Raw genomic sequence first — 12,850 nt, forward strand, 5'->3', positions numbered from 1 at the left:
TTACATATAATTCCATACCTTCTTTTTTTTCCCCATCCCCCTGATTCACTATAAAATAGTAATTGTGCAAGAAAACAAATACAAACTTGCACATACCTAAATCGCTTTAGATGAAAGAAGATTGTAAAAACACAACATGGCTCTAAAATGATAGGAACTGAGGACAGCAAGAAATGGAATCACACCTTTAATGTGTCTTCAGAGTATATTGTCTAAAATACAGCATAGATCCCCCAAATCTCCCACAGAAATGTTAGCCTGCCTCTAGGACTTGTACTTGTATAATTTTTCAGCTGAGATGACATCAGTAGCTAGTGGGCGGGATGACTGAAAACTATTTGATTATTTGACATCTTCGAATCAGTGGGTCATTTTGGCTGATTGTCATATGAAATTATCTTGTAGAAGCACTTATGTTTTGCTTTATTAGGTCACAGTGTGTTCCTAAACTGGGGGAAGTTTAGTGAAATGTGTGTCTGTGGATTGGTGGTCATTGTGTTGCACCCTCAATTCACTTGGCAGTAGTGTACACACCCATAACCTCTGAAGCTTTAGCACCACTTCTCAGCTGACTTTCCCCCTGTTCCCCTCTCTTGGAGTCCCACTTGCTTCTTCTCTTGCCAGCCACTGCCGTTGCTCTGTCTGATTCTGCAGATATGCTACACAGATTAAAATACTGTTGAATTAGTTAAGTATATAGTAGGAAGTCTCCTCTAAGAAAGCTCTCTTTGTATTTGCTGTGACCTCAACACAACTTTTTGAATTGCAATCAGTGAAATTAGCCCAGGGCTAAAGGCACTCTGAAGCTTTTTTTAAAAACTCTGCACTCACTGCTGCTCTTACCCATAGGGCAGCAAACATTTTACATTTCTGTCTTTTGAAGTGGGTATGAAAGCACCTAAATTCAACATTGGTAAGAACTCAGTCTTTCATGGAAATATCATTTGAAACAAACACTTCAAAATATGTGTTTTATTGGACAGAAATGAATGCAGTTTGTGTCTCTTCTGAAACAGATTGACTGTTTGGCCTGATTAAATTAATTCTGTTAGAGAGCTCTCACCACCCACTTCCACCTGGAGAAATCAGAGAGAGATTAGAACGGAGGTGTCAACACCATTGGAAGGCAGAGGAGGTCAAAGAATCCACCTGCAGCTGCCTGGTGTCAGTATCAGGCCTCATGCTATCTCTGCTTCTGTACCTGCTATGTGTTGATGGGGTGCAAGATGAGTGAGATTTTTGTTGGCTGAACTTCCATGACTTGAATAAATGACAACACCATCATGTAAAATCTTTGTTTACATACACTTGGAGGAAAATTAGTTTATTACAACCTGTGTTTGATTTTTTTAATCTCCATTGGTTAGCAGTCTTGAACTCAAAATTGGTCCAACATGGCAACACGAGCAGTCAAATGATCAAACAAATTGTATATTGAGTACAATTTTGAAACAGAGGTTAGGAGAGTTTGAAACAGAAAACCAAGGGTATGGTCGCATTTTCAACTAAACTCTCCTCAGTAAACATCCACGATAGCTTCCAGCCTGACTTCCTATGTACATTTTGACTTCTTGTACCTTACTCTACTAAAATTAAAACTGATGACTGGTAGGTACAAAAATGAAACCAAAGTCCACCAACAAGCTACTGTCTACTTTGTGAGGTAACCTGATCTCTTCAAGCTTTTCAGGCCACTTAAGAGCAGTGCAACAGGCACTGCACAAAACATTGATAAATGATCAACTATAAAGATAATGTTATGCACCATGGACATATAATGAGAATTGGATCCAATGTTTGAGGCAGGACCCCTTCCATTCCAAAGCTGGTGGTGCGTGGAGCTAGAAAAGTTTGCCTATGGGGCTACTGATAGGGTCTGCATAGTGTTGGCTACTCTAAACACTTTTTCGAGTCAAGCCGGCTAAATACACTTTAGCCCTCCACTAACTTGAAAGAGAATGTTATCTGATTGAATGGAATGGAAGAAAGAGCTAAAAGACACAAAAAAATCTCTGTAGTGCCTCATTGCTCACATTACCGTAGTCATTTGATACATTGTAAATATGAATATAAATGACTTGTGTAGCTAGTTTAAAGTATGTCATTTATATGAATGCCTGGTTTCCATGTTGAGGGAGGAAATTACAGAAATACATTTCTCTAAGAAAATACCACATTCTTGGCCATGTTTATGCACAGCCAGGCCTCTAATTCTAATGTGTGTGCATGTGGACAACAAATACTTCAGACAGGAGTGTATCTAAGTGGCAGCAATGTGGCAGGATGAAAAGAAAGATCATTAGCAGTGTATCCTGGGATTGGAAATAATTTAATTCAAACTCTGACTAATACTGAAACACTGTGCATTTGCTTGCTTCAAACAAAGTGCTTGTCGGATCATCAAACGGTGTCTGAAACCCCCTCCCATCCCAGCATTCTGACAACAGAGTCTTTTCTCCTACATTTTTGAAAGCAACCATCATGTCCACTTGAGCGATTGTCCAGGTGTTCAGAGGTGAAAACGTAGGCAGGAATTCAACTTTTCTCTCAAGCTTTTTTATCATTCTGCACACAACAACTTCTGTCTGTGTTTGAACGGGTGCAACACTGCAAATGCCTTCAAGGAGAGACTGTCTGAAAGTGCATGCTGTTATCCCATTTGTACATAACATCAAGTCTTTCCCCTGTCTGTGACAGCAGGCTTGAGTGTGGCCATTCGGAACAGGTATAAACACTTCTGCCATCAGACAAGGACGCAGTGTCTTTTGCTCTCTCCCTTAACTCTTGAAATAAGTTACCCATAGTTTCAAAATATAGTCAGGGGTAGAGTAGAAAAAGTGTTATGGATACAGCCACCTGGTCAGTGGCCCTTGTTACCCATCACTTATAAAGGCGCCTCCTTTTTGTGCTGTGTAAAGAGTGAGAAAGTCCAAGTTGGGTGATGGAGCAGGTGGTTGGATGGGTGAGAGTTTCTTTATGTTTCCTTCTGTTTGATTTGGGAGTGAGAATGTGTTGTACAGCACATACAAACATGTCCTGTTATCAGTATAACCTGAATTTTGCAAGTGGTTTCTTTTGTAATTGTAAACCAAGGGAATGTGACACTTTCAGTATTTAAGTTTTTTTTTTTTTATTAATATTAACAAGAATCTTGCTTTTTTTCAGCAATATCTTCAAAGCATATTTTCACACAATCAACATCACAACATCTTAAGTTCAGTTGTTTGAAGTCACAGGAGGGAAGTGTTCGCCGCTGCTGAGACAAACGCGTTTTGCTTACAGACCTCAGCTTGATCACAATTCAAAGAGGCAGTCTCACAATGCTTATTCACTGTGGAAATTTGACCCACATTTTGTCAGGGAAGTCATGCTTTGAAGTTTGAAATTAAACTGGGTAACATTTATTCCTCCTTTTAGAAGAAGGCAGCTTATCAAACACTTTTTTTCATTTAATACTTAATATCGCAGCTTTTGAAGACTCAATTAGCAACATCTCTGGTCTTGTCATCAAGCCACTTTAAAGTTAGATTTAGGATCATATAGAGCAGAATGGGAGATGGTGAGTGGAATAAACTAGCTGTTAAAGTAGAGTTTCTGGCCACCATCTCATAGGATGCATAAGGATGGAGTGGGTTTTCTAAAGAGTTAAGGCTCTCTCAGTGACATCATTCAGTTTCCCGCCATAAACCATGGAGGAGCTGGTTGTTGGGTATGTTTATAAATCCAATCTGACTACAATCTGTTAAGGAGAGTACTCTGGTTTCACTGCTGTAATACAGCATGGTGTGGAGAGTTACATTTTTATTGTTATTTACCAAATCAAAGAATCATAGGGATTAAATAGGACAGTATTAAAATAAGGCACCATATTGAAAAGTAATGAACAATTGTGTTTAGGCTCACCATAGGATCATAAGCAAACTCGGTTGCTGCCACCAAGGCCACCATGAACTGGACATGGATTTCTGCGTTATCCCTTCCATATATTTAGACTTAACTGGACAGTTCAACTTGAATGTTTTCTGCCCTGCTATATGATATGTCTCTAATATTTCTAGTCTGTATGCCAAATAGACTTCTGTCACAGCAGAGTTGTCAGTCAGTTAACAGTTACCTTATGTATTGTCAGTTTATTGAAAGTAAATGATTACTCAGGTATTTTCATATCAATGATTAAAGACTTTTTTCTATGCTTGTGTGTGTATGCTGACACAATCATTGTCACTAATATTAATCCAAGTACGTGAACAATATAACACTCACAGTGGCTATTTTTCTTTTTTTCTTTTTTTTTAACTATCTTTTTAATGTTTATTTTGAGACAGCAAAACAAATATTCATTAAGAGAGCAACATATGACCACAGCTTTCTGCTGTCACAAAATGATAACATATAATACATGACCATACGCACAATCAAAGAACAAAAAACAAAACAACACAGAACAATAAAAAAAAAAACAATAAGTATCTTAAATATCACTAAATAAATTTAAATAAATACATCTAAAAAAAGAAAAATTGTGAGACCCAGGAATTGGACCATAATTGTTTTTTCTTTTAACTTTTCCTTTTCTCTTTCTTTTTTTGTGTCTGAGCAAAAGACCGCTAGCATCAAACATAGCACTTTGGTAGCCATGATTGACAATTTCCTGTCCCGCCTCACCAATGACCTATGAACTCCCGACTAAGACACGGCAAGAATTTATGCCACTGTGATTGCTTAATCTGACATGGTGACCATCGTGAATTACATAAATATCATAAGGCAAGTATTAGAACAAGTAAAAAAGTCTAGTAAGTTCAGAAAATGACATCACTTAACTGAAGACCAGACTAGACTGAAACATTCAATTGGCATCAAAGGAATTGCACTGAGCTGGTTTAAGTCCTATTCACAGACTGATCTCAGTTCGTACAATTTTACATTGAATCCTAATATCATACCAAAATTTGTCAGATGATACAATTATACTTATCCATTAAACCATATGACACTTATTAGTCGGTTAAATTTCAATCATATGTTAAGGACATAAAAACTGGATGACCTGCAATTTTCTGCTACTGAACTCATACAAAAGAGAAGTTATTTAGCTGATCTCTAGACATCTTAGTTTACATTATCTAACAACATACCCACTCTGGGTGGCATTTTGCTGGCCTCCAACACCGCAGTAAGGAATCTAAGAATTATCTTTGATCGGGATTTGTCCTTTAGCTCCAACATAAAACAAATTTCAAGAACTGCCCTCTTTCAGCTATGGAACATTGCAAATATCAGGAATATTCTGTCCCCACAAGATGCAGAAAAATGTGTCAACGCATTTGTGGCTTCAAGGCTTGATTACTATCAGGTAATCCCTTTTATCTGGCTGCCCTCAAGACTCTTAAGTCTCTTCAGTTAATCCAGAATGCTGATGTGCTTGTACTGATACGAACAAACATTATTTACATTATTTTTCCCATATTAGTCTCTGCACTGGCTTCCAGTTACATCCAGAATATAATTTAAAATCCTCCTCCTCAAATACAAAGCTGTTAATAGCCAAGCACAGCTGCCATCTTAAAGAGCTCATGGTCCCCTATTACCCGACAAGAACACTGCACTCCCAGCGTGCAGGATTACCTGTGGTTCCTAGAGTCTACGAAAGTAAAATGGAAGGCAGAGCCTTTAGCTATCAAGCTCTTCTCCTGTGGAACTATCTTCTAGCAGTAGCTCAGGAAGCAGACATCCTCTGTATGTTTAAAGGTCCTATTTGTAAGAGAAGTTTGTTTTTGAGTCTCATTCCCAAGTCGTTAAATAATGACATTCTGGGATGGTACAATCTAAAGGGTCAGTATTTGAAAAGGAAAAAAAAAAAAGAAAAATCTTACAAATAGGCCCTTTAGGAGTAGGCTTTAATCATTCCTTTGACATAAAACTAGTTAGGGCCTGCACGGGCCCTTAACCTTGCTACCATAGGCTTAGGGGGACTCCCCATGATGCACTGAGCTCCTCTCTATTCCTCTCTTTCTGTAAACATTCATGTCTCATTGATTGCATGTTTCTAACTTGGCTTCTTCCCCTGAGTCTCTGCTCTTGCAGGTTCTCATTGATCATGGTAGTCCCTTGCTGCTGTGATTCTGCTTGACCCCTACTATTATCACCACCATCATCATTATTATTATTATTATTATTATTAGTGGGCTGTGCTCGCCAGCCCACTATGGACACCTCTATAGCAGAGCTATAGGTGTCCATAGTGGGCTGTGCGGAGCACAGCCCACTATTGTTATTGCTCGCGCCTCTTTTTCTTATTAGTGGGCTGTGCTCGCCAGCCCACTATGGACACCTCTATAGCAGAGCTATAGGTGTCCATAGTGGGCTGTGCAGAGCACAGCCCACTATTGTTATTGCTCGCGCCTCTTCTTATTAGTGGGCTGTGCTCGCCAGCCCACTATGGACACCTCTATAGCAGAGCTATAGGTGTCCATAGTGGGCTGTGCGGAGCACAGCCCACTATTGTTATTCCTCGCGCCTCTTCTTATTATTATTCTCCCTACGTCCTTTTTTCTGTCGCTAACTCACCCCGCACCGTTGAGCGCATACGAACAAATTATATATCAAAACGTGCGGCTCGGGCGGACTCGGGTTGCTATTATTTTTCTCACCAGAATACGAATTTATCGCGACGTAAGTCGCGAAAAACTGCGACAAATTTCCCATAAGGAATGAATGGGACGAGGTCAAAAAACTCGCAAATCTGCAATGTTTTTCAAACATCTCCTGCTCGGGCATACGTTCACGTGGAAACACCATTCCAGCTTTAAAATGTAGGCACTAGTCCTGAGTATTTTTGTTGTATTTGAACTTTTTTCCTACGACGTGTAGTTTTTGAACTGTGACCCTTGAATGGCGGTGAGTGATTTTGGAGAAATTCAGGGTTTTCAATGAGTGTGTATGGCGGAATGTTCGTGCAGCACAGTGGAGAGGACCAACTGACAGAGTGAGCGAGATTCAAAAATTCGCTCAGAGATTTTCTCTTTCCGTGACGATCCTGGCCACAAATTAGGCTCAAAAACAGTGATACTTTCCAGAGTTGTAGCCACACTTGTCTTCTTTCTCCCAATGTGTCCACTTTATCGGTAGGATTTACGGTTTTTTGAATTATCGACCGCTAACCAACAAGAGTAGCTCTGAAATGCTCCATTTACTCCAATGTAAATCGGGAGAAGGATTTCCAAAACTGCACTCTTTTTTAACTCGCTGCCATTTCCACATTTCTGAAGCTGGGACCACAAAACTTAATGAGTGTGTTCTTTAAGGCCTTTCTGGCTCGATCGTGAAAAAAAATTGTCGATATCATGTATGATTTTGACCAAATAGCACTAGTTTGACGTCCTAGATGTGAGGCAGAAATTGCTCTCAAATCAGCTCCCTCACAGGCCGTTGCTACGGCCCTTGCCAACGGTCACCTAGCAACCAAAAACAGCTGGGCCAAGAGAGAGAGTGACAGACAGACAGACACTAGACACACATCAGACAGACAGACAGACAGACAGACAGACAAACAGGAGACGCACATCAGACAGACAGACAGACAGACAGACAGACACACAGGAGACACACATCAGACAGACAGACAGACAGACAGACAGACACACAGGAGACGCACATCAGACAGACAGACAGACAGACAGACACACAGGAGACACACATCAGACAGACAGACAGACAGACAGACACACAGGAGACGCACATCAGACAGACAGACAGACAGACAGACAGACAGACACACAGGAGACACACATCAGACAGACAGACAGACAGGAGACACACATCAGACAGACAGACAGACAGACAGGAGACACACATCAGACGGACAGACAGACAGAGCGACATGTAGACACACACACAGAGCTGCTTAAGCGTGCTCTCACATGCACACAGACGCACACACACACAGTATATTTCCCAACATTTAAACTACATTAAACGATCATTTTTTCACTCATTCAATGTGCGGCTTGATCGGACTCTGTATGCAATAATTCAGTTTTCTAGAATATTAATCTTTCGCGTCGTAAGACGCGAACAGCTGCGAGACACTTCCCATTAGGAATGAATGGGATGAGTTCAAAAAACTCGCAAATCTGCAATGTTTTTCAAACATCTCCTGCTCTGGCGTACATTCAGCTAGAAACACCATTCCAGCTTTAAAATGTAGGCACAGGTCTTGAGTAGTTTTGTTGTATTTGAACTTTTTTCCTATGATGTGTAGTTTTTGAACTGTGATCCTTGAACGATGGTGATTGATTTTGGAGAAATTCAGGGTTTTCAATGATTGTGTATGGGGGAATGTTTGTGCAGCAGAGTGGAGAGGGCCAACTGACTCCCTCACAGTCCGTTGCTACGGCCCCTGCCAACTGTCACCTAGCAACTGAAATCAGCTGGGCAAAGAGAGAGAGTGACAGACAGACAGACAGACAGACAGGAGACATACATCAGACAGACAGTCAGACAGACAGGAGACACACATCGGACAGACAGACAGACAGACAGACAGACAGGAGACACACATGAGACAGACAGACAGAGAGACATGTACACACACACACACACAGACATGCTTAAGCGTGCACTCACATGCACACAAACGCACACACACAGTATAATTCCCAACATTTAAACTACATTAATGATTATTTTTTTCGCTCATTCAATGTGCGGCTTGATCGTACTCGGGTTGCTATTATTCAGCTTTAAGAAATATCTATTTTACGCGAAAAAAACTGCGATAAATTTACCATAAGGAATGAATGGGGCGAGGTCAAAACAGTCGCAAATCTGCGTATGTGTATGGCGGAATGTTCGTGCAGCAGAGTGGAGAGGGCCAACTGACAGAGTGAGAGGGATCCAAAAATTCGCTCAGAAATTTTCTCTTTCCGTGACGATCCTGGCCACAAATTAGGCTCAAAAACAGTGATATTTTCCAGAGTTCTAGCCACACTTGTCTTCTTTCTCCCAATGTGTCTACTTTATCGGTAGGATTTACGGTTTTTGAATTATCGACCGCTAACCAACAAGAGTAGCTCTCAAATGCTCCATTTACTCCAATGTAAATCGGGAGGAGGAATCTCAAAACTGCAGCCTTTTTTAACTCGCTGCCATTTCCACATTTCTGAAGCTAGAACCACAAAACTTGATGTGTGTGTTCCTTAAGGCCTTTCCCGCTTGATGGTGAGGAAACTTTGCTGATGCCATGTTTGCTTTTTCGTCACGGGGCAAAGCGCACAGCCCACTCTCGCGATTTCCCGGCGGGGAATTGTCTAGTTATTTTTCATCCTCCCGCTCGATTTTGGCACTTTTCACGCCCCGCACCGTTGAGCGAATACAAACAAAAAATACATCAAAACGTGCGGCTCGGGCGGACTCGGTATGCTATTATTTTTCTCAGGAAAATATGAATTTTTCGCGACGTAAGTCGCGAAAAACTGCGACAAATTTCCCATAAGGAATGAATGGGACGAGGTCAAAAAACTCGCAAATCTGCGATGTTTTTCAAACATCTCCTGCTCGGGCATACGTTCACGTGGAAACACCATTCCAGCTTTAAAATGTAGGCACAAGTCCTGAGTATTTTTGTTGTATTTGAACTTTTTTCCTACGATGTGTAGTTTTTGAACTGTGACCCTTGAATGGCGGTGAGTGATTTTGGAGAAATTCAGGGTTTTCAATGAGTGTGTATGGCGGAATGTTCGTGCAGCAGAGTGGAGAGGACCAACTGACACAGTGAGCGAGATTCAAAAATTCGCTCAGAGATTTTCTCTTTCCGTGACGATCCTGGCCACAAATTGGGCTCAAAAACAGTGATACTTTCCAGAGTTGTAGCCACACTTGTCTTCTTTCTCCCAATGTGTCCACTTTATCGGTAGGATTTACGGTTTTTGAATTATCGACCGCTAACCGACAAGAGTAGCTCTGAAATGCTCCATTTACTCCAATGTAAATCGGGAGAAGGATTTCCAAAACTGCACTCTTTTTTAACTCGCTGTCATTTCCACATTTCTGAAGCTAGGACCACAAAACTTAATGAGTGTGTTCTTTAAGGCCTTTCTGGCTCGATCGTGAAAAAAAATTGTTGATATCATGTAAGATTTTGACCAAATAGCACTAGTTTGACGTCCTAGATGTGAGGCAGAAATTGCTCTCAAATCAGCTACCTCACAGGCCGTTGCTACGGCCCTTGCCAACGGTCACCTAGCAACCAAAAACAGCTGGGCCAAGAGAGAGAGTGACAGACAGACAGACACTAGACACACATCAGACAGACAGACAGACAGACAGACAGGAGACACACATCAGACAGACAGACAGACAGACAGACACACAGGAGACACACATCAGACAGACAGACAGACAGACGGACACACAGGAGACGCACATCAGACAGACAGACAGACACACAGGAGACGCACATCAGACAGACAGACAGACACACAGGAGACACACATCAGACAGACAGACAGACAGGAGACACACATCAGACAGACAGACAGACAGACAGGAGACACACATCAGAGGGACAGACAGACAGAGCGACATGTAGACACACACACACAGAGCTGCTTAAGCGTGCTCTCACATGCACACAGACGCACACACACAGTATATTTCCCAACATTTAAACTACATTAAACGATCATTTTTTCAGTCATTCAATGTGCGGCTTGATCGGACTCTGTATGCAATAATTCAGTTTTCTAGAATATTAATCTTTTGCGTCGTAAGACGCGAACAGCTGCGAGACACTTCCCATAAGAAATGAATGGGATGAGGTCAAAAAACTCGCAAATCTGCAATGTTTTTCAAACATCTCCTGCTCTGGCATACATTCAGCTAGAAACACCATTCCAGCTTTAAAATGTAGGCACAGGTCTTGAGTAGTTTTGTTGTATTTGAACTTTTTTCCTATGATGTGTAGTTTTTGAACTGTGATCCTTGAACGATGGTGAGTGATTTTGGAGAAATTCTGGGGTTTCAATGATTGTGTATGGGGGAATGTTCGTGCAGCAGGGTGGAGAGGGCCAACTGACTCCCTCACAGTCCGTTGCCACGGCCCCTGCCAACTGTCACCTAGCAACCGAAATCAGCTGGGCAAAGAGAGAGAGTGACAGACATACAGACAGGAGACATACATCGGACAGACAGACAGACAGGAGACACACATGAGACAGACAGACAGACAGAGAGACATGTACACACACACACACACACAGCCATGCTTATGCTTGCACTCACATACATGCAAACGCACACACACAGTATATTTCCCAACATTTAAACTACATTTAATGATTATTTTTTCGCTCATTAAATGTGCGGCTCGATCGTACTCGGGTTGCTATTATTCAGCTTTACGAAATATCTATTTTACGCGACGTAAGTCGCGAAAAACTGCGATAAATTTCCCATAAGGAATGAATGGGGCGAGGTCAAAACAGTTGCAAATCTGCGTATGTGTATGGCGGAATGTTCGTGCAGCAGAGTGGAGAGGGCCAACTGACAGAGTGAGAGGGATCAAAAAAAATGGGCTCAGAAATTTTCTCTTTCCATGACGATCCTGGCCACAAATAGGGCTCAAAAACAGTGATATTTTCCAGAGTTGTAGCCACACTTGTCTTCTTTCTCCCAGTGTGTCTACTTTATCGGTAGGATTTACTGTTTTTGAATTATCGACCGCTAACCAACAAGAGTAGCTCTCAAATGCTCCATTTACTCCAATGTAAATCGGGAGGAGGAATCTCAAAGCTGCACCCTTTTTTAACTCGCTGCCATTTCCACATTTCTGAAGCTAGGACCACAAAACTTGATCTGTGTGTTCCTTAAGGCCTTTCCCGCTTGATGGTGAGGAAACTTTGCTGATGCCATGTTTGCTTTTTCGTCACGGGGCAAAGCGCACAGCCCACTCTCGCGATTTCCCGGCGGGGAATTGTCTAGTTATTATTCTTCCTCCCACTTTTTTCCGTCGCTAACTCACCCCGCACCGTTGAGCGCATACAAACGAATTATATATCAAAACGTGCGGCTCGGGCGGACTCGGGTTGCTATTATTTTTCTCACCAGAATACGAATTTTTCGCGACGTAAGTCGCGAAAAACTGCGACAAATTTCCCATAAGGAATGAATGGGACGAGGTCAAAAAACTCGCAAATTGGCGATGTTTTTCAAACATCTCCTGCTCGGGCATACGTTCACGTGGAAACACCATTCCAGCTTTAAAATGTAGGCACAAGTCCTGAGTATTTTTGTTGTATTTGAACTTTTTTCCTACGATGTGTAGTTTTTGAACTGTGACCCTTGAATGGCGGTGAGTGATTTTGGAGAAATTCAGGGTTTTCAATGAGTGTGTATGGCGGAATGTTCGTGCAGCACAGTGGAGAGGACCAACTGACAGAGTGAGCGAGATTCAAAAATTCGCTCAGAGATTTTCTCTTTCCGTGACGATCCTGGCCACAAATTAGGCTCAAAAACAGTGATACTTTCCAGAGTTGTAGCCACACTTGTCTTCTTTCTCCCAATGTGTCCACTTTATCGGTAGGATTTACGGTTTTTGAATTATCGACCGCTAACCGACAAGAGTAGCTCTGAAATGCTCCATTTACTCCAATGTAAATCGGGAGAAGGATTTCCAAAACTGCACCCTTTTTTAACTCGCTGCCATTTCCACATTTCTGAAGCTAGGACCACAAAACTTAATGAGTGTGTTCTTTAAGGCCTTTCTGGCTCGATCGTGAAAAAAAATTGTCGATATCATGTATGATTTTGACCAAATAGCACTAGTTTGACGTCCGAGATGTGAGGCAGA

Source organism: Sparus aurata, chromosome 22 (genome assembly GCF_900880675.1).
Source record: "Sparus aurata chromosome 22, fSpaAur1.1, whole genome shotgun sequence".
Taxonomy (NCBI): domain Eukaryota; kingdom Metazoa; phylum Chordata; class Actinopteri; order Spariformes; family Sparidae; genus Sparus; species Sparus aurata.